We start from the raw sequence: 17289 nt of genomic DNA on the forward strand, positions 1-17289 counted from the left end.
ATAGTAACAGAACAATTTCCCCATATCAGAAATGAGATTTACAGCCAAGTACAGGAAGCATCAAGTAGATTGAATAAGAAAAGAAGTTCTCCAAGACATATAATAATCAAAATTCACAACATCAAAAATAAAAATATTGAAAGCTGCAAGAGAGAAATACCCAATTGCATTTAGAGGCTAACCAAGAAGACTCCCTTCTGGCTTCTCAGTTCAGACCTTAAAGTCCTGGAGGGCATGGAATGAGATATTCCAATTTCTAAAAGAAAACAACTGCCAAGGAAGTTTGCTGTACCCAGTAAAGCTCTCTTTCATATTTAGTGGGGAATTATAAACTTTCCATGACAAGGACAAAATAAATGACAACCAAGCCAACACTACAAAGAATACACAAATATAAATGGTAAGCAGATGTACCCTCCAAAAAAAATCCACAAATTTCCAAATAAGTGAATACCATTAGAATACCAATCACCTAAATAAGAATCTAGATAGATTTAAATGTAACTAAAAAATCAAACTGTGAACAAACCGAAAGCATGTATTCATAATAATAGTGAATCAAAATGGTCACAAGTTCCCAATTAAAAGATCTAGGTTAGAGAGAATATTTGAACTTCGTTTTTTTGTTTGTTTGTTTGTTTGTTTTGGGGGTGGGGGTGGGGATTGGCTTACTCCATCCATTTATTTGCAAATTTCATAATTATATTCTCTTTAAATGCTGAGTAATATTCCATTGTGTTCATAAACCACAGTTTATTTTTCCATTCATCTATTGAAGGGCATCTAGGTTGATTCCACAGTTTAGCTACTGTGAATTGAATTGCTAATTAATTTGCATGCTAAGCAAAGTAATCCAGTCCCAAAATACCAAGGGGGATTGTTCTTTCTGATAAGTGGATGTTGAACCATAATGAGGGGAGAGGGGCATAGGAAGAATGGAGGAACTTCTATTGGGCAAAGGGGAAGAAAGGAAGGCAGGGGGAATAGGGGCAGGAAAGATAGTGGAATGAGATGGACATCATTACCCCAGGTACATGTATGACTGCACATATGATGCAACTCTACATTGCATACAACCAGAGAAATGAAAAGTTGTGCTTCATTTGTGTACAATGAATTGAAATGCATTCTGCTGTTATATATACCTAACTAGAAAAAAAATTTAAAAAATGAAAACAAAATTAAAATTAAAAAAAAAATAAAAGGCCAAGAGTAGCAGAATGAATCAAAAACAAAATCCACCGTATGCTGTTTTTGTAAGAGACTAATGTCATAGGTAAGGATACTCATAGGCTGAAGGTAAAAGAATAGGGAAAAAAAATCTATGCAAAAGGAGTCTGAAAAAAAGCCAAGTAGTTATTTTCATATTGATAAAAGCTAATTTCAAGCAAAAATTAAACAAAAGAGACAAAGAAGGCCATTATGTCCTGGTAAAGAAAAGAATCCAATAAGAAGAAATACCAACAATAAATATATGAGATACAAATGTCAGTGGACCCAATTACTTTTAAAAAATATTCCTTGACATTGAACCACAGATAGACCCCAATAAATTAATACTGGGATATTTCAGAAATTATCACCAATATTCAGCTCACCCAAGCAGAATTTCAATAAAGATATGTCTAATTTAAATAATACTATAAACCAAATGGACCTAATAGAATATTTCACCCCCAAACACCTGAATTTACCTTCTTGTCAGTAGCTCATGGAAACTTCTCCAAGACAGACCACATTCTAGGCCATAATGTAAATCTTAGCAAATACAAAAAAAAAAAAAAAACATAATCTCATATATAATGTTGGATCATAATGGACTGAAAACAGAAATCAACAGAAAAAAATAACAGAAACCACACAACATATGGAAATAAAATAATACTCTTTTAAATAAAAAATGATCAAAGAAGAAATGAGAGAAGAAATTAAGAATTTTTTAGAAATAAATTAAAAGCAAGATACAACATGTCAAAATGTCTGGAACACTTAAAAGTAGTAGTATCAGGAAAACTAATTGGGTATCCACATTTTCAAAATAGGGCTGGGCACAGGGATTTGGGATTATATATATATATTTTGTGTATATATATATATATATATTTTGTGTATATATATATATATATATATATATTTTGTGTATATATATATATATATATATTGTATATATATATATATATATTGTATATATATATATTATATATATATATATATATTGTATATATATATATATAACTATCTATCTATCTATATGAGCACAAAAAGCCATTTTGAACAAGAAAAGGGATACAACAGGTATCAAAATACTTAATCTCAAATTATACACAGAGCTATAGTTACAAAAACAACATGGTACTGACAACAAAATAGTTGAAGATCAATGAAATAGAATAGAAGATACCAAGACAAACCCAAATATACAGACTGCTGATACTTGACAGAGATACCAAAAATTTATGATGGAGAAAGGCGTCCTTCTTAATAAATGGTGCCGGCAAAATGTATATCCATGTGTAGAAGAATGAAATTAGATTCCTATCCTTCATCCTTCATCAATCAAAAATGGATCAAAGACTTAGTACCTAGCCCAGAAACCATGCAACTGGTAGAAGAAAATATAGGGTCATTTCTTTATCATACTGGTGCAGGCACTGACTTCTTCAGTAAGATCCTTAAAGCTCAATAAATAAAAACAAGAATCAATAATTGAGATGCCACCAAATTAAAAATGTTTTTCACAGAAGAGAAAATGATTAAGACTGTGAAGAGAGAGCCTACAGAATGGAAAAAAGTCTTTGCAAGCCACTCCTCTAACAGGGAATTAATATCCAAAATATGCAAAGAACTCAAAAAAACTCAATGCCAAACCAAACAACCAACCAACAAATAACTCAACTGATAAATAGGCTGAAGAAATAAACAAAATTTTCTCAAATGAAGAAATACAAATGGCCAACTAACACATGAAAAAATGTCCAACATCTCCAGCCAACAGAAAAGTGCAAATTAAAACTACACTAAGATTTAACCTCACCCTAGCCAGAATGGCAATGATCAAAACATGAACAATAAGATATGATGGTGAGGATGTGGGGAGAAAAGGTAAACTCTACATTGAAGGTAAAACTGCAAACTAGTACAACCATTATAGAAAACAGTGTGGAGACACTTCAAAAAAGTTAGAATGGAACCACCATATGATCCAGTTTTCCCACTTCTAAGTATTTTCTCAAAATAACTAAAATCATCATATTATAGCTATACAGCCCATTCAATGTTCGTAGCAGCATGATTCACAATTGCCAAATTATGGACTCAACCCAAATGACCATCAACAGTTGAATGCATCAAGAAAATATGGTACATATACACAATAGAGCTTTATTCAGTCATAAAAAAGAAAGAAAGAATGGCATTTGCTGGAAAATGGATGAAAATAGAGAAAATCATGCCAGACTCCAAAAATCAAGTGCCAAATGTTTTCTCACCTATATGGTAGCTTGAGAAAAATAAGGGATAGAAGGTGATAGAAGAGGGAACAAGAGCAATTGAATAAAAGTAGGAAAATGAGAGGTAGGCAGGAAAGGAGAGAACGAGGTAAAAATATGGAATTAACAAGATCATGTTATATAAATGTATGAGGAAGAATTTCACCTTTAAGTTTGTGTAGAAAATACCAATCACAAATAAATAAATAAAGGAATGAAAGAAAGATTAATAGACAAGAGGAGGGAGAATAGAGAGAAGGAGGAAGAAAGGGAAAGTGAGGAAATGGGGATTAAAATCAAATTCCTTGTTTGTGTTATTTTGTCAGAATTAATCCAAATACTATGTATAATTATAATATTTACAAAAATAGAATAAAACTGGAGAACCAAAAATGAAGGGATCAAAAATATATTTTATAGGGAAAATGGATGAAATGTTTAATATTTGATAAAATATAAAATACAAAATTATAAAAGCAGGCTATACAATGAGAAGAAGCATAAATGAAACTACAATAGTGTACAAAATAAAGATATTTATAAAAATCAGAAATAAAAGAATACCTTAAAAGAAGCCAGAGGAAAGGACACTTTACATATAAAAGGACAAAAATTGGAATGACAGCAGACTTCTGTAGAGAAACAATAAAGACTGTTCAGCACGGAATAGTGAATTGCCATAGTAACAGAACCAAACTCCAATTTTTCTTCCCTGCCAAGAGAAGATTAAAATGAACTCTAGCACATAATATGGATTTGGCAAATGTGTATTTTTAGCCTTATAAGAAAAAAAAAATAGAGAAAAGGAGAAGAGATAGTAGGAATGATTAAACATTTGTTCTCTCACTCTGTGTCATAGATTAGAAGGATCTGGACAGTCCAACATTTCTCCCAACATAATACTTAATACTCATGTTGCTGATATTGGGTTAAATACATTGGAAGTAGCAATAACTTTGGTTGCATTCATGTATTCTACAGGACGGGAGATAATTCCTATGAACATTCAAGGATTTTCTGGGGTCAAGCAGGGTCATTTTGTCCATAGGAAAATTGTAGCATAGCATATCCTCCAACTAATAACAAAAGAATGATATTTGATGAACTTTGTGTTCTGAAGGATGTTCTGTCAAAGGGTCCATATGAACCAGCTTACTCATGCTGTTACTTATATTTAACTATGACTGATGGTATTAGAGTTATCAGAGGTTCAGAAAGAACCCACTTAGTGTTTTTAGCAACTACTAAAGTATTGTGGCAAACAGATATGCCATTTTCATCAGAAATTTACAACATATCCAAAAACAGAAGAAGAAGCTGGTAGCAATGAAATGTCTTATCATGACATATCAAAGTGAACTGTGTATTTTAAGTTTGATTTTATTATATCCTAAATTTATAAGGCTCTGTGAGCCTAGAAGTAATGTATCATGAAAATAAAGTGGTTCATCTAGAATCAAGCAAATGAAGGTCCAGAGGCAAAAATAAACAGCATGAGCATTGACCCAGATTCCCAAATCATCCATCACATCCTCTAACCCACATCTGTGGCCACATTATGATTTTTATAGACAACTGATGGAAGAGAAAACACCAAACTTAGTTAAATTGAAGCAATACTCAAGTATGGGTATAAAAATAAATGTCAGGGGAAAAATTTTAAAAGGAAAAACTTGTAAGAGTACAGGTGGTCACATAATTGTGGTGGGATATATGACTCTGAGATGAGTGTATGTTGATTCATGGATTTTGGTAATTGTTTTATCTACTTGTTCATGGCACTTGGAATAAAACAATTAGAAATTTGCTAAGAAGTATGCTCCATGTAGATAAAACTTGCAAGACTAAGGGACTTACTCTCTCAACTTTGAGATGTATGGTCTGCTGACAAATCATAGTTTAGAATTTCCCTAGTCCAAATAAAGCTACACTGTGGAAGTTTTCATTCATCTCTAAGAAGGATGCTGGGCTACAGGGCTTAACTTTCTTTACCCGATATAGACTATGTTTGAAGGACCATATCAGCTTCACAGTTCCCCAGGAGATTGGCTAAGTTTACTCCCTCAAAGTGTTATTATCTAGTGCATGGTTCATTGGAGCACCTGTGGGTAAAGTCAATTTTCCTGGAAATATGCTCAATGACTAATTGTTGCAAGAAACTTGAATTACTTTATTACTAATTAAAATAATAATGATAATGTATAATAAAATGAAATCCAATATAGCCACTCCAGGTTCACTTACAAGAAAATTAAACTTTTTAATAAAATCTCTTTTTGTGTGTGTATATAATTGTGGCATTAACTCTTGGAAATACCAAGGCATATGGCCATGGAATTCCTTCCCATGAAAATATTTTCATTTTACCTCTATTTACATCTTTTTATAGTGATAAACTCTGTTGTCTATATTCTTTAATGTATTTTTAAAAATATTAATTTTAATTGTTAATCTGGAGAATTGAAGGAGTAATATGTGTTACACCTGCAAAATAAAAGTCTTTCATGAAGACAAGTCTCAAGAATGCTTCTATTACAGGAATCAGCATTTTCAGACCTTTTATTCTTCAGAAACTTGGCTATAATGGTTATTTTATTATGCATTTTGTCTAATTAAAATTATACTAGCTGACATATACAATGACTGTAAAGCTTCTGATTGGTTTCAAAATACATATTTGTTTTTATTTCTAACATTTCATCTCTGTTGATTTTTTTTTTTTTACTGATTGATTTGTCATCACAGAAGACTATTATATTCATGCTGATTTAGTAAATTTCTTTAACTGTTTAGTTGTTTTAATTTTCCTATGTTTCTAATTGTGTTAAATTATCTAGTTAAAAAACTGTATTTTCCTTGGTGATTACCTCATCATATTTGGTAAGAACAAAAATTAGGAAATCCCTAAAAATAGGCAAGAACAAATTATAAAGGATAATTAAAAACTGGAAAACAGTGACCCCAGAAATGCTTTATATATTGTACAAATCAATTCAAGAAAAATGGTTTCAATGAGTTTGCCTCTGAACAATAAAATAATAGAAAAAATATTATCAGAAGGAAAAAGATTGGCTATTTTGCCATTTTAAAAGTTAGGAACAAATACCACTATTAATTGTACTCTTAAAAAAATTGTGTCTGCTACCTTGTTTAAGTTAATTACAGAAGTTACAAAAATGTAAGGCAATTTTAATGGCTTACTAAACAATATTTAAGTCTGAAAAAAAGCACACTAGTTGAACTTAAAATATATAAATCTGACATTAATTGAACTAGCATGAGATACAAGTCACATTGAAAAATACTGTGAGAATTACTTATTATAAAATGTCTTGCAAAAATATTATTTATTTTACAGTGACAAGCAAGAGGAAATAAGATATGCTCTTATTTTACATATATAAAAATCAGTTTAAATTCTAAGTTTATCTGTAAGTTTTTAGACTGCTGAAATAGATTGTCTTATTTCATAATAATTATAGGGTTTTTTTTTAACTCCAAAATAGCATTTAATATTCACAATAGTACTTCAATAAAGACATGTAACACTTTAATTTGACTGTTTTCTGAGATAAAACAAGTCCAATGTTATTGTGCCAAGTTTAACAGGATATATGTATGCGAATATTCATCAAAATATGGCTAAAAAGAGAATTTTAAATATTCTAGATATCCATAAATAGAATAATGGATAAAGAAAACATGCTCATGCTGCATGCATAATATGGACTATCAGTCAATAGTTGGAAGTAGTAAAATGAACACATACACACACACATATACAGCAATGTCATCACAACTAAAAATATATATTAACAAATGTAATTATTTTAGAAAAATCTAAAAATATGAAAAATTTAAATAATTTGAATATTTGAAATGATATTGCATTCTTTAATGAAAGATATATACAAAAATACATCACACATATTAAGTGACTTTTCAAGTGAGAGACAAAGAATGAAATGGGAGAAATTTTTGGTGTAATTTATTTAAATTAAACAAGACAAAGATCTACCAATGATGAATTATCATATCTTTAATTGCAACTGAGTTCTATAAGTTCTTTCAAAATAAAAATCAAATATGTGTACAAATTTAAAAATAAATACATGCTTCTAATTTGTTTAATTAGATATGAACAAATATTTGTACCCATTATGCACTTACAGCTTTATGTTTGCAAGGCCGGGGATAAAACTGTAAATGCCACTTAAAAAAAAAAAAATTACATGGATTTTGCGTTCTAACTGAAGGAAGCAGACAATATGCAAATAAAGAGAAAAGTCAATACTTTCCAAGGGTAAGAAGTGGAAAAAAGCAAGCATTGGAGCAGACTTTCCATAAACTAACATTTGAACAGAGACCTGTATGAGTGTAAAAGAGGGCCATATGTGTTTGTGTAGAAAGAAATTCAAAGAACAAATAGTGAGTATAAACCTCTCAAAGGGAAGTCTGTGTTTCGCGTTTACATGATAGAAAGAACACAGGTAAAGCTCTTGATACAGATGAATATTTCAAATTTCTATTCATTTCTCTCTCAGTTCAATACTTAATTATTTGGGGGTATAAATTTTTAGTTAGGAATGTCTCATTTGGTTACACAACAAAAACCCTATGTACTTTAAATCAGAAGGGGATTATATTGATTCAGGTAATCTATTTAAGCAGATAATATTTGTATGTTGTCTGCTTCCTTCAGTAGTAGTGTGTGTGTGGGGGGGGGGGGGACTACTGTCATTGGACTTCAAAAAATGCGGTTAGAAACCTGTGTCAATACTTTAGGTTCTACATAACCAACATCAGAGCTAACTCCTACTAATTCAAAGAAAAAAAGGACATGTTTAGAGAAGGTATTTAGATAATGACAAAATTTGCAGGAGTTTTAGAGAACCCAACCAAAAATTCAGCTTGCAAAAAAGAATCTTCTTAGTAAAGATAAAGGACAACATTTATCTCCAATGATAGTATTATTATTTAGAACCTTTAAAAATGTGTTGGGACATATTGGTTTGAGGATTAGTTATTGATATTTACCATGTAAGACCAAAGTTTTAACATGTTTTTCAATGCACTAGAACAAGAAAGAGTTTTGGAATCTGAATAACATACAGTATTCATGGCTAAGTCTGGACTCTGAATTCTCCACTCTAAATAACCTTATTCCTCTGTCTTTACATCACTATCAGTGTTATGTATACTAAATTAGATCATTCATTTGGCCACATATACATGACATTTCAGGTTCTTTCTTCTATGAACAGTTGAGAAAATATAAACTACATCCTTTTTCTTCTAAAGTGGGCATCCCTTATGAGAAGGCATTTTCAAGTATTAGGAAGCTAGAAATTAATAATGTCCACTACAATCTCCATTAATTGGTTGTTTTTGATTAATGTTATTCTCATAGAAAATAAATAATATGTTTATATGCCACCTAAAGTTCATTTTGACTCATTCCCCTAGGTATCAAAAAACACATTTGGACTTTGGAACTATTCAAACATGAACTAAAAACTGTTGCCCTATAAATAATTGTACACTCCCTACCCCTTTTTACTTTTATGTATGGATTCTTTAGAAGATAAAGGAGTTCTATTTACAGATTAAGGGAAAGATGCTTGAGAATCAAAGAAACAGAATCTATTATAGTTCTGATGTGAGGTGTCCCCCAAAAGCTCCTGTGTGAGACAATGAAAAGAAGTTTAGAGATGAATGATTAGGTTTTGAGAAACTTAACCAAAACAATACATTAATCTTCTGGATTAACTAAATCTTGGCCATAGGAAGGAGGGAAGTGGCTGGAGGAGGTGGGTGGATGGGGCCATGCATTTCGTGTTTATATTTGTCTCTGCTGAGGGGAGCGCGCTTTCCCCCTCCCCCTCCCCTCCCCCTCCCCTCCCCCTCTCCCTCCCCCTCCCCTCCCCCTCTCCCTCCCCCTCCCCCTCCCCCTCCCCTCCCCCTCTCCCTCCCCCTCCCCCTCCCCCTCTCCCCTTCCTGGTGCAATGTCTTGAGCCTCTTTTCTGAACCACACTTTTCTACCATGATGTCCTCCTACCTTATCTCAGGCCCTGAAGAATGGAGTTAGCCATCTATGAACTGAGACCTCTGAAACTGAGCCCCAAGTAAACTTTTCCTCCTCTGAAACTGCTCTTGTCAGGTCTTTAGGTCATAGCAGTAAAAAAGTGAACTAAAACAGAATATAATTCTCTCAGCATAGGAAAATGTTTCATTTTACCTGTGTGTGTATATAAAGTAGTGTAAATCTATAGGATGGCTCACTAATATAGTTTTCAGAAACTTAGAAATTTTAACTATTTCCCTGAGTGAAAGAAATCCTGTTACCCCATATCTAAGAGAAAAGGTGCACTAAATGTGGAAGTAAATTGTTTGAACAATTCTCTCCATATAAAGGATATTGAAAGCAAGAAATCTGTTTCTGGTTTAAGACTCTATAAAATCATATTTAATCTTGGTAAAACAACTATATCTTTACCCCCGTCTTTGACTAAGCTAGTGTGCTTGAATTTTTAAGTGAACTAACTTAAAAAAAAAACAAGTGTTCTATGTTTTATTTTTTAATTAATAATAAATAAATACTGAATGAAGAGAAACAAAATTAAAGACAATTGCTCAAAATGTCTGCTAATCCAATAAAAGCACCTAGTAATAACTGTGTAGAATGTAGAAAGTTCCAGGGATAAAAAAGCTTTATTGGAAATATATCAATACAATATTATATTTTAAAACTTTCTCCCAAAATTGTTTTATATTTTAAATATTTTTTTTAAATTTATTTTATTGATAGATAGAAATATAAAATTTGCACATATTAGTGGGATACTATGATCACATTTTGATACATCTGTATGCTGTGTAAAGTTTTAAGTATTTTCAAACATACTTATCTCATTAACTATTGGTCATTTTTAATGATAAAAATATTCAAATGCCTTTCTTACTTCTTTTTGATATATAAAGTAAATAATTGTTAGAGTAGTCTTTTATACTCCTATCAAATAATGACTTAGAACCTATTCTATAGACTTTCTTCATTTCTACTTCCCTTTTTGTCTCCCCAGTTTCTGGCAACCACTACTCCACTGTCAACTTCTATGAGATCAACTTCATTAAATTCCCTACTTAAGTAAAATCATGTAGTACTTATTTTGCTCATGCCTGGCTTATTTTGTTTAATATAACAATCTCCATTTCCATCCATGTTGTTGCACATTATAGGATTCATTCATCTTTATGGTTGAATAGTATTTCACTCTGTATGTGTAGCACATTTTCTATATCTATTCCTCAGTTGATGGCCACTTAAGTTTTTCTTTTTTTTTTCTTTAATTTCTTGAGTGATACTGCAATAAACATGAGAGTGCAGGTGTCTCTTTGATTCTATCTCCTTTGGATATGCAAATATGAGTAGGAGTGTTGGGTCATATGTTAGTTCTATTTGTTATATTTTTTGGAACCTCCACAATATTTTCCATATGGCTGTACTAATTTACATTCCTATCAAGAATGTATAAGAGTTTTCTTCTCTCTATATGCTCAGTAGCACATGTTACTTTTGTCTTCTTGATAACAGCTATTCTTATCAAAGGAAACAATCACCAGAGTAAAGAGATGACTTAAAAAATAGGAGAAAAATATTTTCACACTACAATCTGAAAAGGGGTAATATACAGAATATAGAAAGGTATCAAGAAACTCAATAACAAAACAAACACTCAATTAAAAAATAACAATAATCCTAAATACACATTTCTCAAAAAAAAAAACATACAAAAAGTCAACATGTATGCAAATGTTCACCATCACTAAGTGTTGGGGAAGTGAAAATCCAAACCATAATGAGATATATTTAAAAGATTTTTTGAATACATTTTTTAGTTGTAGATGAACACACAGTATTTTATTTATTTTTATGAGGTGCTAAGAATTAAACCCAGTGCCTCACATATGCAAGGCCAGAACTGTACCACTGATCTACAGCCCCAGCACTATTTATAAGATTTTACATTGAATTTCAGTATAGCATAAATAGAAACATCAGAAGATGGTCTTCCTAGTCATACTCTCATTTTGTGTCACTCATATCAGAAGTTAGCATTGACTTGAATGAATATGATTTTAATAGCTAGCAGTGAAAAGATAGGTTCAAATCAGATGCTTTGTTAGAGATAGAAAACTCTAAAGAAAAGTAGACTTATGTTTTGTCAGTATTCTAGCTCTGTGTCTTTCTTTATACAACATTTAAATACTCTGAGCATTTGTTTTCTCATCTTTAAAATAAAAAAATAAGTATATACTAAAGAATTCACTACTTCAAACAACATGCATGAAAAAAAATCATGGAATAATAAACACCAATTTGAACATTGTGATTATTCCTGCTGTGAAAAAAGGTGGTACAAATGGATATGGGAATAAACGAACTCATTGTATTGATAATGATGTATTTTCTGATATGGAGGATGACAGACTTTGTGTTATCCTTTGTATGGTAAGTCATGTTTAAGATCACAAAAATTCAAATATAAATAAATAAGACAAAATAAAACTGAACAATAAATCTTAATCACATACCAATAATAATAATAACAATAATCAATATATAACTAATTCTATAAAAATAAAAGCCAATATTGTTTTTGCTCCTTGGGACCCTTACAAATTATTAGGCAATATTAAGTAGTAAAATGCCAGAAGTTAGTAATAAGTGCTAGAATAGCATTGATACAAGATACTGATGGGAACAAATAATCAATACAGTATGAAAAATAAAGGAAGCTTCCCATAGAAACTATGGCAGAAAAGTGGGAAACATTATGCAGAAGAAAAGCAAGATTGAAAAGAATTTTATTGAAACTGTAGTATGTGTAAAGTTGTATATATGAGAAATGGATTAGACATTTTAAAGGAAAAAGAAGTACAGAATGGCTATAGCATAGAATACACAGCCTACCCAAAGACTGTCTAAATGAGAGTACCCCTGTGAAAAGCAGTTTGTGAAATTTATGAAATATAATTCATAACAACAGTCTTTATATTATGATGTGCACTACCTAGGGAATTTATATATGTATACATTGGTATAACAAACACACATTTTGGAAATTTTACATATTTTTAATCACATGTTCTTAATATCTGTCTTTACGATTGTTTTACATGCAAATGATGAGTTTACTTAGTGCATATAATGTAATTTACAAACTAATAATTCAAAACATACATATTTAATTGCAAATTCCAAAAATATTAGGCTAATGAAATGGTGTCAAAATTGAAGCCATCAGTCAATATCACCCAAAACACAAATAACAAGAATTAAGGTACTTTGCTTTGGCAACAAAAAAAATATTCTTTTTATTCCAAGTTCACCAAGCAATCTGATTTTTCTTCCTAAATAGAGGATAAAATTATAACAAACAAATTAATATTCACCTTGCAGTGGCAGTCATATTTCTTTATGTAAACAATGTGATTTAATTTTAATCTTCACAAAGGAAACTGCCTCCTAAATTTTGGAGATTTTGCAATCTCTTTTTGTTCTATATTTTGTGATTCAGTTTTTCACCACCAAATATAATATATGGTGCTAAAATTTTAACTATATAAGCTCGAAGTCTGAGACCAAGTCATAAGCTGATGATAGAATTTCTAAAGTAATAAGTTCTCTGGGTTCACTCAAAGTGTCTTGTGTGCAGTGGCCACTTCAGAAATCCTATGCAGTGGACTCTTATGTAATCTGCAGAGCAATAGGTACCATCGTGCAGTGTACATTTGAGTAATCTGAGGCAAAATTCTGTATATTCCTAAAGAGCATCCCCTTGTTTATTTATTTATTAACATTTTCTATTTTTACTATATTTTGAAATTCTATTTACCCTTCAAGGATGAACTTACAATTCTGCTTTCTTGAAACAATCTACTTGATGCCCTAACATAGGTCATGATATCAAATATCTGTGAACGACTCTAAAAAAAAAGATGGTCTTGTTTTTCTAACAGGGCAAAATAACATGGAAAAATATGTCTTTGGAAGAAATAAAACCATATTTAATTTGCACCTCTCCTACTTGTTCTATTGTATTGGAAAATTAGTTAATGCAGGTCTCAATCTTTTTTCTTATTATTGTTTTTATTTTCATATACTAATATTCTTAATTTCACCATATTTATAAAATAACAACAAAATAACAACATTAATCACATTTGTAATTAAAATTTGCAATACAGAAGACATATAGATCCAATTATAATCAACTGGTGGAATATCAGATGCAAATCATTACATTGAAATATTATCAAGTTTTAAGTTCAATACTGTAAGGAGATTTATCTGGACAAAAAATTCTGACAGCAGAGCTGCAGTCTCCTGAGAGGCTCTGTCAGAAAGAGATGAATTTAGTTTACTACAATCAAAGATAAGGTATATCATCTCTAAATTTGTCTTCCAAATGACCATAAGGAGTAGCAGCAGTATTTTCTAACATCAACTGGGACCAGCTCCAAACAAGAGTAAGTTGGTTTGTAATAGGAAAATGGGTGTTTACCTTCAAAAATTTAACTCTCAAAGCCTCAGGCTTATTGTGCAGAAAAATAAACAAGGTTATATGCAGATACAAATATTACTATAACTTCATATCTAGAGAGTTCAGGAATGTCTAGAGCAAATCAACCGAACAACAACCTCAGTTAATGAAGTCCATGTTTTGAAATTCTATTTACCCTTCAAGAATGGACTCACAATTCTGCTTTCTTGAAAAAAATCTACTTGATGCCCTAACGTAGGTCATGATATCAAATATCTCTGAACGACTCTAAAAAAAAAAGATGGTTTTATTTTTATAACTAGGCAAAATAATGTGGAAAAATATGTCTTTGGAAGAAATAAAACCAGATTTAACTTTCACTTCTCATACTTGTTCTGTTATATTGGAAAATTAGCTAATACAGGTTAGTCTGTTGTTATTTTTGACAATGTTTGGAAAAGAATGCTTGTAAATTAACATTGTGTGTGTGTGTGTGTGTGCACACGTGTGTGTTTGTGTGATCAAAACAAACAATATTTTAAGGAGAAAGCAAAGATTTCTACAGATACACTATTCTCATATGCATTAATATGCATTATAGTTTTCCTAAAAAAACCCAACATTCTTATATTTCTTAGCAAGTGATGACTTTTAATTTTTATTCTCCTATAAAAGTAACTAATTATTATTCTATATTGCAGACATACATTTTTACAATTTGATACCTAATCATAGGAAAAGTAAACTCATGTAACAAAATAATGAATGTTTGTCAGTAAGTGAAGAATAGAGAAAATTTACTCTCTGCGGTTTTAGGACCCAAGTTAAGTCCCAAGAATGTAAATATTGAAAGGCAGAAAGAAAAGAAGAAATTTCTAACAGTTTTAGAAAACATATGACTGAAGTGGAATGAGATTTCTAAGAGAAAGAAGAGTCACTTGTCAACGATATAAGACAGATTATTTATTAGGTGAAGGCAATACAGGCATCCTGCTGCAGTGAACATGCTTCTTTGACTTACTGATTTAATTTTCGTTTGACATATATCTAGTGGTAAGATTGCTAGGCAATATGGTAGTTCTACTTTTAACTTTTTAAGGTACCTTAAAAAGGTATTTCCTTTTCTTCATACATTGTCAATACCTTGTCATTGGTCATGTTTTTGAGTGTAACAATAGCAATTTTAACAGAAGTGAGGTGATATTTGATTGTGATTTTAATTTCCCTAATGTTTTCCAATATGAATCTTTTTTTCCCACATATCTGATGACTTTTTCAAGTCTTCTTGTGAGAAATGTCTGTTCATGTCCTGTACTCATTTTAAGTTGGATATTTATTTTCTTGTTATTGGGATGAGCTTCTTCTGTATTTGTATATTTAACCCCTCTTCATATATATTTGCAGATATTTTCTCCCAACATATTTCTTTATTAATTAGCAGAAATATCTATCTGTCTTCCGAACTATCTTCTAATGTAGGGTATTACGTTGTTATAATTTTCTTTGAAAGTCTTTTTTTTAACAATAAACATTTCCACCTAAGGTATTTGATTGGCAATTTTTAAGTTTAAGGTCATTAGTATGTTAAATTACAGAGAAAATTATTTCAAGCTTTTATAAGTGTTTTCCCACACTAACTACTGTAAGGAATTCATTATTTATATTTAAAGAATGGAAATGAAAAGAGAAAATAAAACTTGTTTTTTTTTTTTTTTATGTGCAACTTTGAATTAATACCCAATAAAGTAGGATTCTCTCATTTACAAACACTTTCTGAGGAGCCTGCATGTTTGGGCTCTACTCTTCATTTCCGTTCCCTGCTGCATTGAGTCAATGCCTCACAGGCAGTGAGCACTCCATAAGAACTGGTAAATTCTCTAGTGAATGCTTGATGATATGGGCATAAGGACATGTGGTCCAAGATTAGTTATAGGAAAATGATCCATTGACTCTCATTGAATCAGCTAAAAGCCCTGCTATTTTTATGAATAATTAAATGTCTTGACTTAACAATGCAAAGAGTTAGAATACCCTTTTCAATGCCACTTTAAAAAACTTATTTGTATAAATGTAGCCTTGACCTTCAGTTGTGTGGAAGTCAATTTCAGGGGAAAACCAAGTGGTCATTAGGTTAGCATGTTCTCTTATAAATTATTGCTTTTTTTCTCTATTTTATGTATAAATATTATTCAAATTCTTCTTCAGATTAATAGGTGGCCATTTGCAGTAGAAAAATCCTTTGACAACCCTAAAAGCTCTGTTTTCTTTGGGTAAGAATTTTGAAAAGACTTTTTCTTTTTAAGTGCAAATTGCCACCCACTCTTTTTTTCACAAACTTTGATAAAAATATTATGGGTAATAGTAATATGTTTGTAAGTGTACTGCATAAAGATTTACTTTATGTGTAATATCCATGCAGTTATCAAACATAGCAGTCTCTGAGAGATGCCTTACTCTATAGGATCAAATTCCATTCTCACAATTAACATTATCTACATTTAAATGGAAGAAAAACTTATTTCAAGGATGCCATTATACTGCACTGATGTTATAAATTTATATGTTTTGGAGCTAGATTTGAATTCTAAGCAGTTTTCTCTAAGGCTGAGCTATTCCTTAAATAGCTTTCTCTTTTGTGAATTAAGTTATTATTAGGAAAAAATACAAAAAAAAAAAAGGTTTTCTTTCTTGCTGCCAACATTAAGAAATAAGTAGTGCTGAAGTTTATATGTTTTCCAAACACTGGGGGAGAAAATAAATTTCATAAAGTTTCTCTGAATCAAAGCTATTTACAAGAGGAATAAGGAAGATTCATAGATATTTTAAATATAAAAATCTAATATAAGTAATATTTCACAGACTCAAAGAAAAGACAATAAAAGGCAATTAAAATAAACAAGTTTGGGAAGGAGATCTGTATTATATATACCTAAAGAAAGGGCAGGTTAGAAAGTCAAATTCCATGTCCCTGAATGTCCTCCTTTCTGTGGCCAAAACTCTAGCTAAGTTAGGGAACAATGAGAGCAAGCTTGGGCTAAAAATCCTGATACATATTATCTTGGAGGACAATGACTTTCTCTTGTGTACCTTGGGAAAGAGGCAAATCAGTGTTATCTGTAGAAGCTACTTTCTTGATTGTACACCAGGGATGCTAGTCAAAAAAAAAGCACATAAAGCAATCTAATGCTGATGATGTCACTGCTTCTGTAATGTAACATAAAAACCCTTTCTCACCGATAATGGGTGCAGAATTG

The sequence above is a fragment of the Marmota flaviventris genome, chromosome 15, assembly GCF_047511675.1.
Source record: "Marmota flaviventris isolate mMarFla1 chromosome 15, mMarFla1.hap1, whole genome shotgun sequence".
NCBI classification, from domain to species: domain Eukaryota; kingdom Metazoa; phylum Chordata; class Mammalia; order Rodentia; family Sciuridae; genus Marmota; species Marmota flaviventris.